The 20,550-nt window shown below is 46.6% G+C and overlaps 1 protein-coding gene across 2 annotated transcripts in view; it reads left to right on the plus strand.

The window, feature by feature from the left end:
* The window catches only part of Spock1 (SPARC (osteonectin), cwcv and kazal like domains proteoglycan 1), a 334,854-nt gene that overhangs the window by 118,002 nt on the left and 196,302 nt on the right, over nucleotides 1-20,550 (plus strand). The window lies entirely within an intron of this gene.

The raw sequence follows: 20,550 nt of genomic DNA on the forward strand, positions 1-20,550 counted from the left end.
TGGGTGGAACGGTTTGAGCAGGTGGGGTGAATGTTTTGATCTCAGCAGGTGCTGGCCAGGTGCTGATGGAGGTGGTCATTAGTTCATCAGCTCCTAGATGAGCCCCTGCTGTGTGCTGTTCCGGGTCCTGAACTTGGGGGAGTTCGCATTCGGACTCCCAGACTCTGGAGGCTGCCCTGGGCTTCTTGCCTGAACATCTGGCCTGGGAGGCCTTTGTTTGGAGCTTGGGCTTCAAGCTGCCTTGTCTTCCAGTTACAAGGAGAGGAATACATCTTCTATCTGTGGCTGTCATTTTGCCAGTGCTCCCAGGCAGAGAGAGCCGAGGGAGGTGTTTCCTGTTTGTGCAGTGGAAGTTACTTATCTGGCATCCAAGACGTCTTTGGAGGTTGGTCAGAAATCCAAACAAACACAAAAGAACTGATTCAGGCTAAAAGGAAATGGGAATTAGAAGGCTGGGGGACGGTTCTTTGTTCTATTACGCATTTAATTTAAAAAAAAATCTGTAATTGTACAAAGGAGTTTCAGTTCGACATGCCAGTTCCTGAGTGCAGTGTGTCTTGATCAGTGTCACGCCTCCACCATTCTCCTTCCATCAGTCCCATCCCTCTCCTCTCAAGTTACCTGGTTCCATACTTACCGATGTTCATAGAATATTTTGACTGCATTCGTTCACCTGAAGGGATACTCTGTGCTATCTTCATTTCTGTACTAAGGTCGTACAGGAACGATTATCAGAACATAGAGATGTGCATATCAGAGGCTTTCACATCTGTATGTTCTGCTTTTCTTCTTTCCCTGTCTCTTTTGAGCATAACCTTATCAACTTCATCGGGTCATTGTTGTAAAGTAATTATCCTTTGGTTTCATAATTTATAGATCCATATTTCAAATAAGTGGAGAGCCATAGTATTGCAAATTCCAGCCCCTAACATCAGAGGAGGGGACAGGTGGGCCAGAATTTACCCACAGTCCCAGTAGCTGTGGCCTGAGACAGGCTAGTGGGGTTTGCATTGCTAAAGGGGAGGCAGTGCTGGTGGCAGGGACAGACAGCCATACACCAGTGCCCACAGGCTGAAAACTCAACTCTCAAGGTTTTACTCCAGGTCAGGGCAGGGAAAACACCATTTTGCCTCAGTTCACAGTTCTTCACACCAGCAAGACTGTGGGATTGGCCTGGGCTCACCTTTGTTCTTAGTCTTAACACCTCTGATGGAGAAACTCCTGTGTTAGCATGGTACGGAGTATTTATTGTTTTAGAAAATTCCCTGTCAGCATTGTATCTATAGATATCCAGTGTGTGACATTAATTTCAAAGGATAGAAAATCATTAGCTGCAGTCAATAGATCCCCCATTACGGTATGACTGTGTATTGCATGGAAATAGAGACTTGGTTATGTATGTGTGTATGTGTGTGGCATTTGTACACATACTTTATTCTGAGTTGGTGATAGCCTTACTGATACATGGACTGTGGATGGAGTCATGCCCCATGTGGCTTTGTTCTCTGAGCATCTTTGAAGGAGGCCCCCTGACACAACGCTGGAGTGTCTGTATGGTGTCAGTGGTTGGTCTCAGTGTTCCTACAGGCCCAGCTTTTTTTCCCCCAAGGTGTTGGGTGCTGTTATCTAGATGTTGTCTGCCTCTCTTTCCACAGAAAGGAGAGGTGTCTAGGTGCAGGATTATGTGCACCTTTATGCTCATTCTTGCTCATTTAAATTGAATTCGGATTGAACACATAGAAATGTGTTTCAGACTTCACAGGAAAGTTTGATGCACCTGAAATTTGTGACTTAATATTTGTCTTCTCCATGTGGGACTCAACTCCCTCTGGAGACACAAAGTAGACCACTGAGCTGAGAGGCTATGTGATTACCTGTGCTTGCTTGCTTATTTCGTTGGTTTTTATCCCCTGAATTTCAGCAAGAGCCATGATGCTAATTATCTGCTGTCCTCAAGGGACACACAGAGCGGTATCTTCTCATGTCTTCCTGTTCACCCTCCCTGTGATGCACACTCTGCCAATCACTTCATGCCCACATCGCCCAAGCACAGCTTCAGCTCTTGATTGATTATGAGAGCCATCTAACATGCATGGTTAGAAATTCAGGACACATACAAAATATGAAGAAGAAAATAAACTTAGGTTTCTACTGTATCACAAATAACCCGTGGGAGACCTTTTGGCATATTGCTTTGTCTTATTTCTCTTGTGCCCCTGTGTGCCTGGTGTATTTTTTTTAAAAACTTAGGAGCAAATGTATTTCATATTCTGGGTTGCTTTTTAACTTCTATTTCTCCTTATCATTAACTACTCAATGAATGTGTTTCTATTGTAGGTTTATTGAGGTGTAATTTAATATCATAACGAGCCCATTTCAGATGTACAATTCAGTGAGTTTTAGTAACCATTCAGTTTATACAGCTATCAGTGCCATCTTGCTTGAGAACATTTCTATCAGACTTCCACAGTTCCAGATTCCTATTTTGTACCAGGGACAACTGCTGGTCTGCCCAGGGCCTCACTGATACATGGCGTGTGGAGTAGGCTGTCCTGTGCATGCAGTCATGCCCCATGTGGCTTTGTTCTCTGAGCATCTCTGAAGGAGGTCACCTGACACAATGCTGGAGTATCTGTATGGTGTCAGTGGTTGATCTCAGTGTTCCTACAGGCCCAGCTTTCTTTTTTTTACCCAAGGTGTTGGGTGCTGTTATCTAGATGTTGTCTGCCTCTCTGTCCAGAGAAAGGAGAGATGTCTATGTGCAGGATTGTAGCTTGAGTCTGAGAGGTCAGCAGTTACAAGTGTTCCTGGCACTGTGAGAGGGGGATAGGTATCTGTCTCAGGATCTTGTTGACCTTGGCAGGGGCCTCATCTTTAGGGCCAGGGTTACTGCTTCATTCTAAACCAAAGACAAGCTATCGATTGTCACTGCCCAAAGTTGTCTTTGAAACCAGAGGGCCAGGAAAACATGGTCTGCTTTGGAGACAATGTAAGAGCAGGGCGTGATGATGCCCAGGGACCTGGTTCTCTGACAAAGCCCTCCACATGCCTGCAAGTCAAGCATATCAAACATCCCTGCTCTCCCACTGTACCCAGCTAATTAAAGGCCTTTCTCAAACCATCAGCATTTCCTAACTCAGAGCTTAGCCAACTCCCCAGACTCTCTTCAACAGTCACCTATTCTATTCATCTCAGCAGAAAGGAAACTTGTTTGGCTGCTCACACATTGTCATCTGGAGTCCAAGTTATGTATCCACATTGTTTTGGGGCAGGGCTGTCTCAAAGAATCGGTGCCTTCTGGTGAAGACAATGAATTATATATAACTTTACAGTACTAGAGCCTCTAAGACCTAGGATGAGAAGAATCCAGGACTCCACTGGCAGAGACCCCAAGGCCCTGGATCTCCACAGGTCCCAGTGAGCTTCCTTTAAACTCCCCGGTGAGGATCAAAACATCCTAACAGGTTTCCATTGTAATAATGATTCTTGGGTTATGATGTTTATAGATATTCTCACTCTTCATTCTTTTCTTTCTTTCTTTTTTTTCCTCTACTGAGTCAGAGAGGTCATTGCTATTTGTCTTCCCCACAAATGGACATACCAGTTTGGGAAACAAGTGTTCATGGATATATGTGCATATGTATAGGTTTGGTGCACATGTAATGCTTTTCCCCAGAAAAGTAAGTCCTTGGCTTTGAGTAGATTGCAGTGATTACGTATTTGTTTTCAGGCATTGGGACGTCTGAAATGCAACAGATCAGTGTCCACCACAGGGCTGGGCACTTGAATTCTGAAGGCTCTCTTGACTTAGATGAGGTTTTCTCTCATGCCTTGAGATCCTGTGTACTTCTTTGGGTGCCTCTGAAGAGACGTGGCCGTCTTTATTCTATTCTTGGGTGGCTCAGTACCAGTGTTGGCCTGAATTGGCCTACAGTGGGAAGGGGGCTCTGTTGGGTTCAGTGCCTCTTGGAAGACTCTGTGGCCTCCTGACTGTTTCTTCCTCTTTCCTTTCCCAGTCTCTCCTGAGCTGTCTCTTGCCTGAAGTTGACATTCAACACCTCACCCACGGTGTAACCTTAGCCTTTGAATTAGTGTTACATGTCTAACTTTTTCTCCCCTTTGTTTTGTGTCCTCTCAAATTCCTGTCCTCGGTACCACCTGTGCATTCTGGCCGCTTTTCTTGGGCTTGTGGTTCCTCATCTTTCATGTGATCAGAATTCCCTTTGCGTGTGCTGAGTGTGAAGAGGCCCAGGCTGAACTCCCAGAGTTTATACGGCTGGTGTAACCGAGGGTAGAGCTACCCTGGGGCTGTTCTGGCTGCTGAGCCTCTGTAGAGAGCCTGGTATTGTCAGGTGACGTCCCCTGGGCCCTCTCATGTCTCTCATCCTCATTTCTGTAGCACTGGTGATTTGTGATGCTCATTTTGCACTTACCAGTCTTCTGCTTTGGACCATGAGTGAAATGTCACATCTGGGTTCTCACACTAGTTAGAGTTTAAAGCCTTTTATATTGAGCTATAGTCCGCAGGCACTTCAGTGTGTGTGCCTAATAGGACAGAGACCCTGCTTTCTGCATAGGTCTCGGCACCTATCTCCCTCTCGCCAACCTTCACCTCCTGGGAAGGACCCATGATGTGGCTGCCAGGGCTGCAGGCATCAAGAGATAGGCTGGTGAGGTTCAGCAGTGTTGGTTCTTTTGGGCATTCAGTAAACATTACTGATGGCTGCTCTGGTAAGAGGTGTTCTGCTGGATGCTGCGAGATGAGACTAAGGCGCCTTGTGCAGGGGAGGGAAAACCAGCACAGACAGGGAAGAGAAGGGGTCTCCAGAGGGTCTGAGTGTTCAGAACTGGAGAGATGGCAGCAGGAAGCTGAGTGTCATGGGCTGGCCTGGCCACTGAGGGAGACAGGTGCCAGCGAGATTGCCAAGACCTCATAGACCCTGTACGGGCTTCAGATTTGGTGACAGGATCCTTTTAATGCGGGAGAGTAGTATGATCTGCGTCATATAAAACTCTCACATATAAAGAGTGGCTCTAAGTCTGCACACAAAATGAAGTAGGGGAGGGCAGTGAAGTGTAGGAGATAGTGCCTAGCTGGGGGATGGAAGAGACAGGAAGCTCTGCATGTAGAATCCCTGTCAGTTCTGGCCGTGGTTCTGGAAATGAAGTAGAAATTCTCAGCCTTGCTTGGCAGGCCTTCCCAGTCACAGAGACTTAGAAGACTCTAAAGTTGAAAGGCATCTCAGGGACACTCTGGTTGACTTGCTGTCTCGGGGGTGCAGGGGCATAGACCAGCAGCTGCAGTCTCACCGGTAGACTAATGATACCTTTACACAGAGCAGGCCCTTTGGGATCTCTTGGGAATGTCAGAAGCTACTCAGGAAGCTGAGCTGGCCATCAGACTGGGAATTTGAATCCTCACTCCACCCACCATTTGGCTTAGTTGTATGACTTTGGACAACTTTTTAAAGTCTGGCTGTCACTTACTTGTAAAACAATAGTACTAATGTTTATCTTGCAGATAGCTGGATGAAATGACATGATGAAGAGAATTTGCCCATGTCTGATATTGTAGGTAATTAGTAAACCAGATGATGGAATGATCTTTGGCTGAGTGAAATTTGGCAAGTGACCCATTAGCAAAAAGCTGTGGTTATTCAGGTAACTACAGGCTGGGCGAGTCTCTGCAAATATACACACAGGCTTTCCTGGCAAGCTGGCAAGCATGTGTGTGTGTGTGTGTGTATTTGTATGTATGTATGTATGTATAGGAGTGTTGAAGGTACACAGTGAGCTTTTGTGGGCATGGCTTCATTTTCCCACTTTCACTGCCTATGCCTGGAACCCAAGAGTTTCTTCTCATATCTCAGTTGTATTGGATGTTTTTACTATTAATAATTGAAAACAGAAGTTACACACCAGACTCCAGCTTTGCTATTGCATTCCTTTTGGACTTTGCTTCCAGCTCTTTATGTGGATTTTTCACTAGGCATCTGAAAATAGGTTTTGATCAGGTCATGTCTTGAGATCTGAGAGAGATGTGGATTTTGGCAGTGAGTGAAATGGCTTCTCCTGCCTCTGTCTGAGGAGGAAGTCGCTTTGCTTTCTGGTGGAAGGATCTTGGAAGTACAGGAGGACGCTAGCTAGGGGATACCTTGAGTATCCCCTGTGGCCTCAGTGGATCTCTGAGTCAGGCAGCCAGAGGTGCTGAGCACATGCAGTGGGCAGGGAAGTGACAGGAACATAAATATTATGAATTGGCCCTACAGGTCACCTCTTGCTCCTGTGCTGTGAGCAGCTTGTCATGATGAAAGAGCTAATTTTCAGGAGCTGAGCTTGGTGGGAGGCCTGGAAGAGCAGAGGTGAGGTCCTAGCTCAGCTGCCTATGCAACGTGCAATAATGGCTGCTCTGGCTCCAGTTTCATGACAGATGAATCCCCACAGGGCCTAGTTGGAGGGTCAGGGGAGTTTGTCTCATAAATGGGAGAGGGGAAGGAGAGGAAGCAGAGGAATGAGAAAGCAAATGGGAGGGAATAGAAAACCAACAAGTTTTTAGTTTCAAAGCAGCTTTTTCTTCTACCATTTGCCCAAACTCTTGTAGATTCTTCTGTAGGCTAAGGGATATGGGGAGACCCATGGGTAATATGCCAAGGGGGTGGAGGGCAGAGGTTATGTGCAAAATGTGGTGTGTCAGGGTACTGCCCTCCCCCCCCCGCCCCCCGCCCCTGCTGTGCTGTTACTCCAATGCCACTTTTCAGGTTCAGCAGCTTAAAAATCTGGGCTATTGGATGCTTTGTGTCTAAACAACGGATAAAAAATCTCTTCTGTTAGTGAAGGCTTTGATTGGATTTTTGTGACGATTGGCATCTGTGCTCATCAGATTTCTTCAACCCAGCAGACTGATACTGGACAGATAACCATCGATGGATGCATGGATGCATGGATGGGGTGACGAGTGGGTGGATGGATAGATGATAGAAAAACAAATGATAAATTATAGGCAATAGCTAGACGTATTAATTGGCTGGTCCAATCATGCATCACTGTTCATGCTGCGATTAGAAGCAGTGAGGATTTGAGCAAATGTCATGGAAAAGGCTGATAATACTGCTGTTTCTGCCTTGTGTGTCCACCGGCTGTGGACAGTGGGTCGTTAATCCACAGCGGCTGTAAGAGCCTGGAGGAACGACACCACTCTGCTCCTTTTTCTTGCTGAGACCTCCCCCATTGTTTGTGCAGCTTGAGACCCTGGACAGTTTGGCAGGTGTGGGCCTTTTATAGAGAAGGTGCTTTCTGTGTGTGTGTGTGTGTGTGTGTGTGTGTGTGTGTGTGTGTGTGTGTGTGTGAAGAATTAACTACAGTGTTTATTTTTTCCCACAGCAACCCTGGGAGCTAGGTATCTTTATCACTGCCCACCTCACAGGGGGAGAACAACAACACAAACAGGCTATCTGCTTTGCCCAAGGTTATAGAGCTTGTATGTAAAAATTAAGGATTGAATAACTGTAGAGAAGGTCCCAGCCTATTAGGAAGGGATGCTTGAGGGACTATTGAAATAGTCACAAAAAGGCTCTGCTTTTCTCTCCATTGTCTTCCTCTTTCCTGATGGTTGAGAACTAGAGGCTTCACCTTTAGTGAGTAAATCAGTTTCTCTGTCTGTGAAATGGAGACAGAATGTGTTGACTTCGGCCATTGTTGGAAGGCTCTTTCCGCACCCTAATATTTCATGTTTTATAACTGTTTTCCTCCTTATCCTCTTGGGCTGCTTATAGAATTATGAAAATGAAGCTCCGTTATTTTATGTTAGCAAAATACAAGGTTTATTAAAGCCCCATAGCTCCCTGCTTTTGGTAGAGCATATCCATCTCTACTGCTGGGTAACTTGAAGTGACCCTTAGTGAGCACGGCCAGGGGCAGGCACCATTTTGGGTGCAGTCTTTAGTTACCCTGTGTGGCTCTCTGGGTGGTGGAGCCAGAGGGGGGATGGGAAAGTCTAGGCAGTGCTTGTTCCCATGATGCCTTAGCGCTCCCCACTCCAGACAGCACAAAGCATGGACTTGTTGAAAAGTTCCATTTAAGTCAATGATGAATGAAAATGATCCCTTTTTAGGACTTAAATGGAGTGTGTTCAGAGTGAGGCTCTCTTGGACAAAATCTCACCAGAAATAATGAGATTTAATGCAATATGTATTAAAATGCACCCCATTTGAGGACATCCCAAGAGAAATTATTTGGTTGGTTTTTACAATGGACATGAACACAATGGCATGATAGGCAAGACAAATTCAGGTAATCTCCAGATTAAAATTCTGAACAGTGAAGAAGCATCTTTCGTAAAAAGTTGAATCGCCTGATAAGCTCCAAATTATATTCCCACCTTATTTAAGAATATGTGTTGGCAGGTTTAACAAGATCTTGGCACATTCTAATTTGAGATTTATTACAAGATGTGTGCATGTTTAATAGGGGCTTAATTATTCATCTCCATATCTTCCTGACAGTAACGTACTTCAGCTTTAGATAAATTCCTGGCACATTGGGGAATATTGGCTTCTGCTGTTAAAAAGAGCCAGTGAAAGGAAAAGCAAATGCATATGCAAGAAATTATCCTGGACAGCCAGCACTGCTTGGGCTGGAATCCTCTCCATGGGGTTGACCCCAAAGCTCTTTCATGTCCCAGGACAAGGAGGCATCCAGTGATGTGGAAAGAGCTAAGACTCAGGAGTTCTTACTTACATAATACAGTTCATATGCCTTAATTCCTTATCTTCTCTAGAAGGGCCTGAAGGTGTGTGTGTGTGTGTGTGTGTGTTTGTTTGTGTTTGTGTGTGTGCTTGCTTGCCTGCCAGTCTGCCAGTCCTGGGACTGAACTCAGGGCCTGAGCACTGTCCTTGGGCTTTCCTCAAAGTGAGGGCTCTATTACTTGAGCCACAGCACCACTTCCGGCTTTTCTATGTATGCAGTACTGAGCAGTTGAACCCGGGTCTTGGTGCATGCTAGGGAAGCACTCTACCACTAGGCCATGCTCCTGGCCCCTTATGCCTGAAGTATTGTTGCATTGTGAGGATGAACTGACACCAGTGCCTGGTGGGGAGAAGGAGGCCTGGTGCAGTCGCCTTCTTTCCATTACCATCTCCCCTCCCACCATCAGCCCTTCTGAATGTATCTGTCTAAGATGCTTGAAGAGAATATTGTAAGGCAGTTATTTATTGATTGGTTTTTTCATAGAGAATAGTCAGATCTAATGATAAACACAGCTTTGGTTTAACTAGGAAAGTACTTCCTTCTCTTTTATTTTTAAAGGATACTTCTGCCAGACTGGATTCTTTGTTGTCAGCTTTTTTTCCTCTTTAATTTCAGCACTTCTGAATCTATAGTCTGATATGATTTTGGGCTGAGAAATAGTCTGCTAGTCTTATGAAGGCTCCCTGGTAGTTTGATTACTGTGTGTGTTGATTGCCATGCCTCTGGGTTTATCCTGGTTGCAGTTCATTAGATTTCTTGAAGCTGGATATCCATTCTTTCTTCATAATGTGGAAGACAAGGCCACTATTACTAATAGCAAGCTTCCTGCCCAGTTTCTCTGTCTTCTTGTAATGTATCCACAGTGTACATACTGGACTGCTTTGTGGTAAGCCGCAAGTCTCTCAGGTTTTCTTCATTTCTTTCTCTTCTTTTGTTTCCCCTCCTATGATTTAATAACTTCAAATGACCTGTGTTTAATAGATCACTTATTTTTGGCTGAGCTGCTTCAGTGTTTCTTTTCAATTCATTTATTATGCTCTTACCTCCAAAATTGTATCTGCTCTTTAAATACGTATTTGAACTCCTTGTTAGTCTTCTCATTTTGTTTACTTGCTGAGCATTTTTATAACGTTCGTTGTGAATTCTTTCTCAGGAAATTGATCTATGGATCTACCATTTGAAAAAATACTTCTTCTAGTCTTTACAGATGTACTTCCTAGACCAGCTGGAGATTCCGGGCCCCTTTTCTGGGAAGGCTTTTTCTAGAGACATGTGCTCATGTGCTTGCAAGTTGTTAAGTAGAGGCTTGCCCAGTGCTTGTCCTGTGTACTGCAGGTTTCTGGGCACTTTTTTTTTTTTTTTTGACGACTGAGCTCTCTTCTGTAGTTCCTGAGTGTTCAAGCTGTGCTGGATCTGTCAGTGCTCTGTTGAGGCACATCCATCTTCCAGGCAGCCCCGGAGAAGCCAGAATATTGGATGCACATTCTGCCTTCTTCCAGCAACCCAACAGAGAAGGAATGAAGCAGGTGCATGTCCCCAGGGATAGCAAGGTGTTCTGGCTCCTCGGGTGGCATTGCAGGTTCTCAGAGGCAACCACATCTGCTCATCTTGTGTGTCTGTCCTCTGCTTCCATGCAAGCAGTGTAGTGCGGTTCCCCACCGTGGCTGAGGCAGGCATGCCGGGAGTCAGTCTTGAGCACGACTCTGAGGAACGTGGGTGCTGGGTATGCATGCCGCCTCCTTTTTAAGGAAGAAGGTGTAAGTCCTTTTCTCCTGGTCCAGAACTGTTCAGGGAGAAACCACAAGTTAGCTTTTCCCCGGGCCTCAGCTGTTCTGGTTTGGGGGAGGAGTTAACATGATTGGGATGAAATGGCCTCTCTTACCCATTTGATGGACTCGTTCTTGGTTTTGAGCTTGCCTGGGACACTTTGACTTTCTATCTCCAGAACTCTGAGAATGGCTTTTTAGACGGCATATTTTTGTTAAGTCAATGTTTTGATGGGAGAATGAAGTCTGGAATTTCCTATTCCACCGTGGTTTTGATATCACTTGAACAGCAAGTACATTGTACTTCGGCATTTCATAAAATTGTATCTCTCATTCCTGAACTCACTCTCGCGTCATCACTGACCTTCTGAGAAACCATTTCACAGATACTTGCGGGGATTGCTCTTCAAGAGGTGTCTGCTATGAATCACATTGAGCAACGGGTTATTGGGAAAATTTACCACAAGGGAGAAAGGGTTATGAAGGTCTTTGGATTCATAGATGTTCAATCTAACAGTAGCCCTAGAATGTTATCCCAAATCAATTAAAGGCCAGAGGAAATCTCTATCACCAAGCTTTTTGGACTTTTACTGGCAGACTTTCCTTTCAGTGCATTTTCCTTGGAAAAGTGTATGAATTTTCTGCTCTCCGAGGAGAAGCAGCTTCAAATTCTGATGGGTTTTGTGACATCTCAGATGGCCTCCACAGCCTTCATGATGTTCAGCCTGGGAGTGTTTCCCCTGGAACCTGGCTGGGCACACCTCTTCTCTTCTCTAAGGCAGAGCTGGGACAGACTTGAACTGCTGAGGTGGGGCAAGTGACCCACGGCAATTTCTGCTTACAAATGCATTAGTTGGCAAATTTTAGGGGCTAAGGCATGAATTAACTGCCCTAGGAAGAGTTACGGCTGCAAATTGTTTTCTGTGACTGAGCAGGTCTGTGAAGGAAGTTTTATTTCCTGAAGGGAGGCATCTGACTTGGTCAGCAGATCTGCATTATTTAGTGTCTTTGCTCTTTTCTTGGGGTTAGGAGGAAAATTTCTATCAACTAGGTGAAATGTACAAGGTTGGCCTACTCTGCATCTTCTTGTGAACGCTCTGGTGTTTGGAGTTTTGCCTTTTCCGTCCAACATCCCTGCTTATGAAGGGTGAAAACCTAAACAATAGATAGTTGGTCATCTGAGATTCCCATTTCACCATGTGGCCTATTCTTCAGATCATCTGGGTCTGTCTGTGCTTTGCCTTTTATAAACAATGCCCTGGTTCATTGTCTCCCAGAAATTGAGTCCTGAGGACAACCTGGAGCACTCTCTCCTTTTCCTGGGGCCCAGAGACAGGTTTCCAGGGAGCCAGCTGAGGGCCCCACGACCCTCAAGTGGTCCCTCAGGGCTGTGGCAGGGAGACAGGAATCCTACTTGACATTCCAGACAACAGAGATGCACTTTTTTTCTTTTTTTATTTTTTAAACACAGCTTTTCCTTTCCTCTCAGGTAGTCGACAGCTAGCAATTTAAATGAGCTGGGTTTGTGGATGGCTGCAGAAATCCTCTTCATTCAAACTCAATATCTATCCATCAGCCTATGCAAGGCACTTTGCCATGGTGGCAGCGGGGGACAGCTCATCAGAGCGGCCTCAGTGGGATGTTACGATAGGAAAAGAGAGGAATGGATTACATATTTATGCGGTCTTTGAAAATGCAGTGGGACAGGAGGACTGCTTGTAACGTATGCAGGTACATTAAATGACTATTAACCTTCATCCTTGCCAATGTCTGGCGCATACATTTGTGCCCCGGTGTGTTGTGTGCATTGAAACATTAATGAGACTTTAAAAATACTCAAATTAAAAATATCTGTTACACCCCAGGTTCCGGCGATCTATCAAAACTAAACTGAGTAAAGCTTATAAAAATAAAGTATCTCCTGAGAGAAAGAAAACATATATACAAGCAGAGAGGAGGAAATGCAGGAGTAGCTTAGCTGGTCACATCGGATGGTGTGAATGGGTTGTGGGTAAAAGCCCAGGAGTTAACTCCATCACAAGTACATCCCACCCTGGAGACGGGAGGGAGCTGTGCAGGAATGCCGCTTGCCGGGTTGGTTTCTCAGACCTGGTGAAGAATGGGCCCCCTTGAATGGAGTCTTCAGGAAGTTTCCAAGTGGTTTATATTGACAAGGGCAGTTTGACTCTGCTGTAGGTTGGTTCACAAGCTGTCAAACTTAGCTTGTATTTTTTTCCCTGACCCTGTTCTGTTACTGGGCTACCATTCATCTGTCTTTGAAATACACCTACTCCAGATCTGATCTGTCCAAGCTCCATTCTTGACTGTCTTTTCCCACATCAAAGTAACATCAAGCAGTCCAGTCAGGATCGAGTTCCTTGGAGGCCCTGTGGAGGAAGAGCAGCTGTTTTGCGCTGTGGCCATTCCAGGAGAGAGGCAGGGAAGGTGGTGAGAGTTCCAGCAGGTGAGTTACAGAGCGGGGAAAGAAGACACTTCATTCACACTTGGCCACTGGTGACTTTTCCTGTCTGTTTTTCCAGCTGTAGTGGGAACCAAGGGAGACAAGGGACTCTTTCCCCTGGGATTGTGGTAGCCACAGTCCAGGGAGCAGCTGTATCACCGCAAAGCCCCTGGAGGGAGAGGCGCTTGGGGCCGACCCTTCAAGGCATTTACCAGCTTGGAAGAAAAAAGACAAAGCCTGAAAAGGCTCTAAGTATCACCCCCTTCGTAGCCACCACATTCCAGTGGCGAAGCCCAAAGTGGGCCTGTTTGTTGTGTTTGTGCCCACAGCAGCCCACCCTCCGCTCTGAAATGGTCTTATTTTAATTGTTAAGCCAGAAAACCAATGGGTTTGTGAGTTCAACTAATTGATCTGCAGAATTCTGGTTTCCTGCGATTTAAGACTCCATCCTGGGCATGATTGAAATATTCAGAGGGCAGAGGAGTTAGAGATGAAACCTGTAGAAAAAAAAATAAAGCAAGGTTTCACAGGTATAGCTCTGAATTGCAAGGACTTGAAGGTCCAGGTTGCCACCCAGGCCTTTGTCCTCATAGCTAGGCTGTTCGTAATGCACTGGAGAGCCCTGAGCACTGGCTATGGAGGGGTCTGGATGCCTGAAGGTGGATTAAATCTCAACAGTTCTCTGGCCCTTAGGTTTTTGGAACCAGGATTTTGCAGTGAAGTCTGAGTCAGATGGTGTCAAGGGCCACGGGTAGAGCACTCCAGTCACAGCTGAGAGAGAGGAACCATAAGGGGTGTAGAAGTGAAGATCTTTCCTGATCTTTCTTTGCCTGAGCCTTCTATAGTGTAGGCCTGGCCCCTCAGTGCCATCTGCTTTCTAGCACCCATCCCCCAGGGGCTTGTGACTCTCAGACCCATCCCCAGACCTACTGAGTCATGGTCAGTGTAGTATGTCGGCATGCTCCCCGGGGGATTCCTGTGTGCAGGGACATGAAGGGAGAGCCTGGCCTGCCACACTGTCAGGACAGGAGACTGTGCCTCGTCTCGGGGGAGTGGCTGGCACATGATGTTCAGAGCATCAGTGCCAGTGGCATGCGCCTGTCATCTGGGTATCTACCCAGCAGGCCGAGATCTAAGGATCATGATGTGAAGACAACCCCAAGCAGAAAGTCTGCAAGACTCATCAGCAGGTAACCAACCAAAACACAGACGTGCAGGAGGCAGGCCTCAAGCCATAGTGCATGTCTTGAGGCAAAAAGCCAAGCCAGAACGTGAGGCCCTGCGTTCCAGCACAAATGCAGAAAGAAAAGCAGAATGACCGCAGAACGGGTGACTGATTTTCTTGGGAGCTCTGTGTATCCTCCCATGGTTACTGCCTGGGCCTGGGGTTTGCTGTGAGGTTGGTTTCTTGGTGCTCTGTGAAAAAAGGAAGGAAGCCAAGTGGAGCTCTCACGGTCTCCAGCCTCTGCTTCCTCAGTCCAGCACAGAGAGGATGCCTTCCCAGGTCTGGTCTGCTGTGTCCGAGAAGTTTGCTGAATCTCTGTTCTGGAGTGGAGGGAAAGACAGATGCTGGGAGCTCCAGCCTCCCGGGGATGGCAGATAAGAGGAAAGGGCAATAACACACAACCCGAGAATCACAGGGAGGCACTAAGCATGGAAGTCCATGCAGGGGGGATCTTGGCAGACTTCCTAGAGGAGATGGACTTTTAGCTGAGATAATGCAGCTCTTCAAGGGCATAGATCCCATCTCTAGCTCTTGTTCTTGATTCCTCTTGGAGCTGCACAGGGTCAGTGGTAAACTCACGCAGAGGAGAAGGGGGCATTTGGGAGTTGGCAGGATAAAGAATGCCATAGGGTTTCCTAAGTACTTGGTTGTAGTGCACAGAAATGATGGTCTCAGATGCTCCTGAAGGTAACTCATTTCTCCTGGGGATGGATTGAGGCTGAGCTATGCACTGAAATGGACAGGGATTTAAATGCTGGTGATCTCAGTCTCGCCAATTAAAGACGCTGGTTGGGGATGTCCTGTGAGCATAATTTATGGAGCACCTGCCTGCCTGTGGATGAGCTCAGGGGTGAACTGACCAACCACGAGGATGTGGTCCAGGCACTGGAAACTTGCAAATGTGGTGGGGTCCCAGGTGGTCTTTTAAATAGAGCTGGCTGAGGATCCTAAACAACAGATGTGCGAATACCTTGATGATAGCGTCTCTCAGAGGACCACATCTCCCCAGCTGCTGCTGCTGGCTTTATCAGTAGCATTTCCAATGCATTCTTACAAGACCCAAAGCCGGCTTTATGATGTCTGGGGTACAGGAGGGGATGAAGAGGCCCACACGGCTTTTCACTGGCAGAGCTGGCCTTCAGAGAAGCTTTATCAGTGGTAGGCCCTGTCTTCTTCCTGCTGGACCACATTCACTTTTAAATCAAAGTCAGAGAAACTGGCCCAGTACAAGCCCAGTAAAAATGGCTTGGCTGTTGTGCCTGAGGCTGGCGCTCTACCACTCGAGCCACACCTCCACCTCCAGCTTTTTACCAGCTAATTGGAGATAAGAATCTTGCACATTGGTTGTCTGCCTGGGCTAGTTTCAGATCAAGATCCTCAGATCTCAGCCTCTTGAGTAACTACAGTCATAGATGTGAGCCAGCAAGTGCGTGGCAGAGATAATGAAGTTTTTGTTTCTGAATTTGGGAGAAAAAACAGAAGAGCAAATTCTTGCTGCTTTCTCACCGTGGTGATTGACTGAATGCTTGGGTATGCGTTTCCTTCTGGCTTCCGAGGTCCTCTTCATGCTCCTTCCCCTCTGCTGTGGGGAGCTGGGACACTGGGCAGTGCCAGTCTCTTTGAGTGCTATTGGCTGAGACGGCCAGGATCATAAGCCTTGTCGGTGCAGGCCAGGCGGGGACTTGCCTTCCTTGTACCTGAGTTTGAATATTGACTCATATCCTAGGGAGTTCCAGGCAAGTTTTGAAATGAGATGTATCTGGAATCCCTTTGCTCAAGAAGTGCCCTGAAGAACTGGCATATCTGTGCAGCCGCATACCAAGCACCGGGCACCTGTGCATTTTCAAACACTGATTTCCCCCATTTGGGAATGGAAACAGAAGAGGAACTTTGGTCCGACCATAAAACCTAATTAATTCAGACAAGCTAAGTAAATCAGGGCAGAGGCACGCACTGCCATGTTAGGCAGCCAAGAAAATGATGCTGGAGAATATTTAATAATGTGGAGACAGTTCATGTTTTCTTAAGTGTAGAAAAGCAAGTTGCAGAGGAGTAGGTGCACAGGTAGCCTATTTGCCTGTCATTCAAAAGCAAGCATAGAAAACGACGGAGAAGATAAAAATCAAAATGTTAGCAGTAGCTCTTTCTGATAGTTGGCTTGCAGGCGATCATCTTTTCTCTTTTTTGTCTTTTCCCCTCCCCTCCTATCCTTTTGCAGTCTCCTCGCTTCCCTTCCCCTCCTTCTCCCTTTCCCTCCTCTTTTCCCTCTCTCCTTCTACCTTCCCCCTTCCCTTCTCTCTGACCACCTCCCCTCCCTCTTTCTCATTTCTTGTGCTAGTACTGGGGCTTGAACTCAGGGTCTGGGCACTATCTCTTCCTTGTTATGCTCAAAGGTAACACTACCACTTGAGCCATACTACCACTTCCAGCCTTTTGATGGTTAATTGGAGATGAGTCGAGTGAATTTGCTGTGCTTGGCTTTGGACCACAGTCCTCAGTTCTCAATGTCCTGAGTAGCGAGGATGACAGCTGCAAGCCACCCATGCCTGGCTTAGCTGTATTTCTCACACTAACACCAGAGGCTCTGTAGTGTGGCCTGAGAGATTAGGACTCACTTGAAAACATGTGCTTTTTAGGATGAAAACAACATACATTGCTAGACTGGCCTGTTGGAAATTTTCCCTTGAAGAAGAGGAGGATTCCCTGGAGCTTGTCTCATTGTGGAGGGTACCCATGTACGGAAACGGAACAAGTCTTCTCTGTTACTTTCTAATAAGATCCACATTGATTTTAAAGCTTGTGTCTCACCTGCCCCAGGGAGACTTTTTTTTTTTCTTCCTTATTCTGTCCAGAATTAGTTTCTAATTTCTTGGAGTTCTTTTTGCAAGTTTCTACGCTCCGGATGGAGTTACTGGAAAATAGTAAATATTCCCTTAAGTTTTGATTCATTAATAACCCCCCCTCAGCACTTCATAATGATTAGTGGTAGAGGCACATCTTCCATCGAGTTGTCTTCCTCACACCTGGGTTCCCAGGGCTAGGAGGGGCAGAGCAGGGATGGGGAAAGGCCCTTGATGAATTGTGGATGACAGACGATAGTTTTTTGTGCAGTTTTTCCTTTTTTTACAGAGAAGGGGGGGAGAGAGTGCGTGAGTTGTGTGGAGGCTGGCTCACCAAGTACAGGTTGCTGGAGCAGTGATGAATGATGCTGGCATGTTGTTCTTTCCTGCTTGCTTCACAACAAGTATTCCAACTGTATCCCTCCCTAGGGAATTGCTTCCTGTGGCTAATAAATCAGTAAATGACTTAAAACTCTTAATTGAAGATGATATTACCGTGGCTCCATATGGGTGCCATTATGCTGTGGTGTTCACACTTACAGTGAGGTCTGTTTGTTTTTTATGCCAACTGAGAAAAGCCACCATTCCTAGCCCTGAATGGAGACTCATATTTGCAGAGAACTTTTATGCCAGTGGCTGTGTTAAACACTGTGTATTTTCTTCATTTAATCTTGATAGAAGTTCTTTGATTTATTACTATTTTTGCTGCTTATATGACTTGAACTCAGGACCCTCTGCATGTTTTGCTTGCTTTCTCAGATGACCTCCTTGCAGTTTGAGCCCTGCTTTGTAGCCTTACCTTTTGCTTGTTATTCTGGCTGTGGAGTTCTTCAGACTTTTTTGCCTGGGCAGGGTTTGAATCATGATCTGCCAGCACTCAACCTCCTGAGTAGTAGGTCTGGTGGCAGATGTGAGCCACCAGTGCCCAGCCCGATAGGGATCTTTTTGAGGACGGTGGTATTGGTCGTGTTTTCCAAGAATGGTTCAAAGAGGTTCAGTAATTTGTCTGAGACCCACAGCTAATGAATGATGAAAGATGAAAACACAAACCCCTGGTGCTCAAATGTGTGCTGTTCTTAATTGTTTATGCCTCTGGGGTACAGCGAGACTGGGAATCTTCAAAAGAGGGTTTCATGAGGACTAGGTTAGTGACACGTATGGGAAAGAGCCTTTAAGTAACTCCTAAACACCCATGGTGTGCTGTGTGTCTGCCTCTCCTGTGAAGACAGGCCTACATACAGCCGGGAGGACCTAGCACTGGAGAACCCTGGCAGCTTCTCATTCAAGCTTTGTGCTAGTCTTAGGAGGACAATGTCTCTGAGCAAAGGCATATGGCATACTCAGGGACAGATTTGAAGTGGCAGGACTTGGATTCACTTTTGAGCTGACTATCAACAAATGATTCCAGTGAACGAGGGACGTGGCATGCTCTGCCGTGATAAAGGACAAGTGCATTTAAGTAATACTTACCTTTCTTACTTGTCCCAGGAGGCAAGCGGTGGGCACACAGGAGAGAGTAGCAGCCGAGAGCAGAGATGGACAGGAGGTTTAGGCTTATGTGATAATGGTTTGCTCCCTGGATGGTGCTGGTATTGGGATGTGATTTGATCATGAGAAGGCTAATCCATCATTGGGTTCATATTAAGAGGTGGGTCTTAGTTGGAGGATGGAGGCCTGCCTTTGAAGGGGACATACCTTGTGTCTGATTTCTTCTTTCCTGGTTGCTGCTTCCTGGCCGCCATGAGGTAAGCAGCTTTCCTCCTCCTTGTTCTTCCACCATGATGCTTCTGCATCTTCTCAGCCAAGGCAATGGAACTGGCTAATGTTGGACTAGAATTTCTGAAACCATGAGCCCAAACTCAGACCTTGCTGTTGATTCCCTAGAGATTTTACCATAGTGACAGAAGCTGACAGAAGGCGATGTGGGATGTGGCCTCCAGCAGGTGACTGGTGCAGAAGTGGTAGGTGACTGCAAAGCATGGAGGTCCACCAGGGGTGACCAGGAGGGGTCTGCAGAGGACGTTCATGGCACTGGCTCCCATTGTAGTCATTCTAGCAACTCTTGAGCTCTTCCTTTCTTGTCACCCACATTCTCTCCCTACAGGAGATGATCCTGCCCTTTGTGCCAGGATCATGGTGGGAGAGCCTTCTCTGGAAGGATCCGGAGTCGACTCTAAGAAGGAGAGGGACAGATGGCAGTGGAGGGGTGTCCTTCATTCCTGAAGACTGGTGTCTTTGGATGACTTTTCTTCCTGAATATAATGTTTTTTTTTGTTTTTTTTTTTTCCTGATTTGGTTGATGTAGATTCTTTTACAAAACAACAGAAAGACAAAGAAATTTAAAGGAAGTCTATAATCTCACCACCCTGAAATAAGAACAATCAAAATCACACGTATCTATAACAGCCATCTTTTTTTGTTAGTGGAAAAACATGCACAGTTCCTGTCTCTCTGTCTCAGGCTCTTGCTGATGCAACACTATATCTAGTCTTCCTACCCCCTTATCATAGCCCCCGGTTGTCTTTACAAGGACATGTATTCACATGTGTCATTGCTAATGGCTGCCTATTGCTCCATGGAATGGCTGTGTAAGTGTTATGTGGTGTGTGTCTGCTTTTCTGTGGAGGATGTATTGTCAGCATCTGTATTTTCAACAGGAAAAATTTAACACAGGGTCTTGGCTACACAAAGGAGGGCAAAGCAGAGAGCAGAGCTACAGGCTAGGCCAAGGTGTGTGGGAGGAGAGGCTAGAGGCTTGGAGCTGGAATCCGAGGAGGGCTTCTCAGCCAGAGTTGGGACTCCTGCTATAGCTGTTGTCCCTAGGAACAGGGGTGATGGAAGGATGCTGAGATGCTGCCGGACGCAGGCCTTGGTGGGGAGAGACCCCAGCCTCCGACTGCTGTAGCAGCAAGTCAAAGGAGAGTGGAAATGCCTTTCCTTTAGACTCACAGCTTAGGAAGTGCAAGGGAGTTTTCTGAGATCAATTTGACAAAGGCAGGAAGCAGGCAACTTGGCACAAAGGCTTTTTTATATGTCTGTAAGATCCTTCATCGCAGAAATCGTTTACTGTGCTGGCTTAAGTCCACCTGGGCCCAGGAAGCTGTTGTGCATCATGGTTCCTCATGGTATCAGCTGCTGTTCATTGAGTATTTACTAAGTGCCAGAGTGCCTTGCTGCACATTAAACACGTTCTGTGACGATCATGTTAGTCTTCTCATCCCGTCTCTTTTACCATTCTGTGTAGGATGTGTTCTGGACACCCATGTGCTTCCTCACTCCCCCACTGGTCAGTGCTCTGCAGACCCTGTGCCCTGCAGCTTGCTGTCCTGCACAGTCACCCTTCCAGCCTCACACCCCAAGGCCAGGCCAGGTGGAGACCTGTGTGGCTTCCGTGCTCTGCTTCTCACCGCTGGGCCCAGCCCACCCCAAGCGCAGGCCTATCTGGAGCCACCAGAGTGGCCCTGGGCCCTGGAAGGCCTGTAGGTTTCCACTGTCAGTGTCCTGCAGGTTTGT

The sequence above is a fragment of the Megascapheus bottae genome, chromosome 38, assembly GCF_031878675.1.
Source record: "Megascapheus bottae isolate mThoBot1 chromosome 38, mThoBot2.hap1, whole genome shotgun sequence".
Lineage (NCBI taxonomy): Eukaryota > Metazoa > Chordata > Mammalia > Rodentia > Geomyidae > Megascapheus > Megascapheus bottae.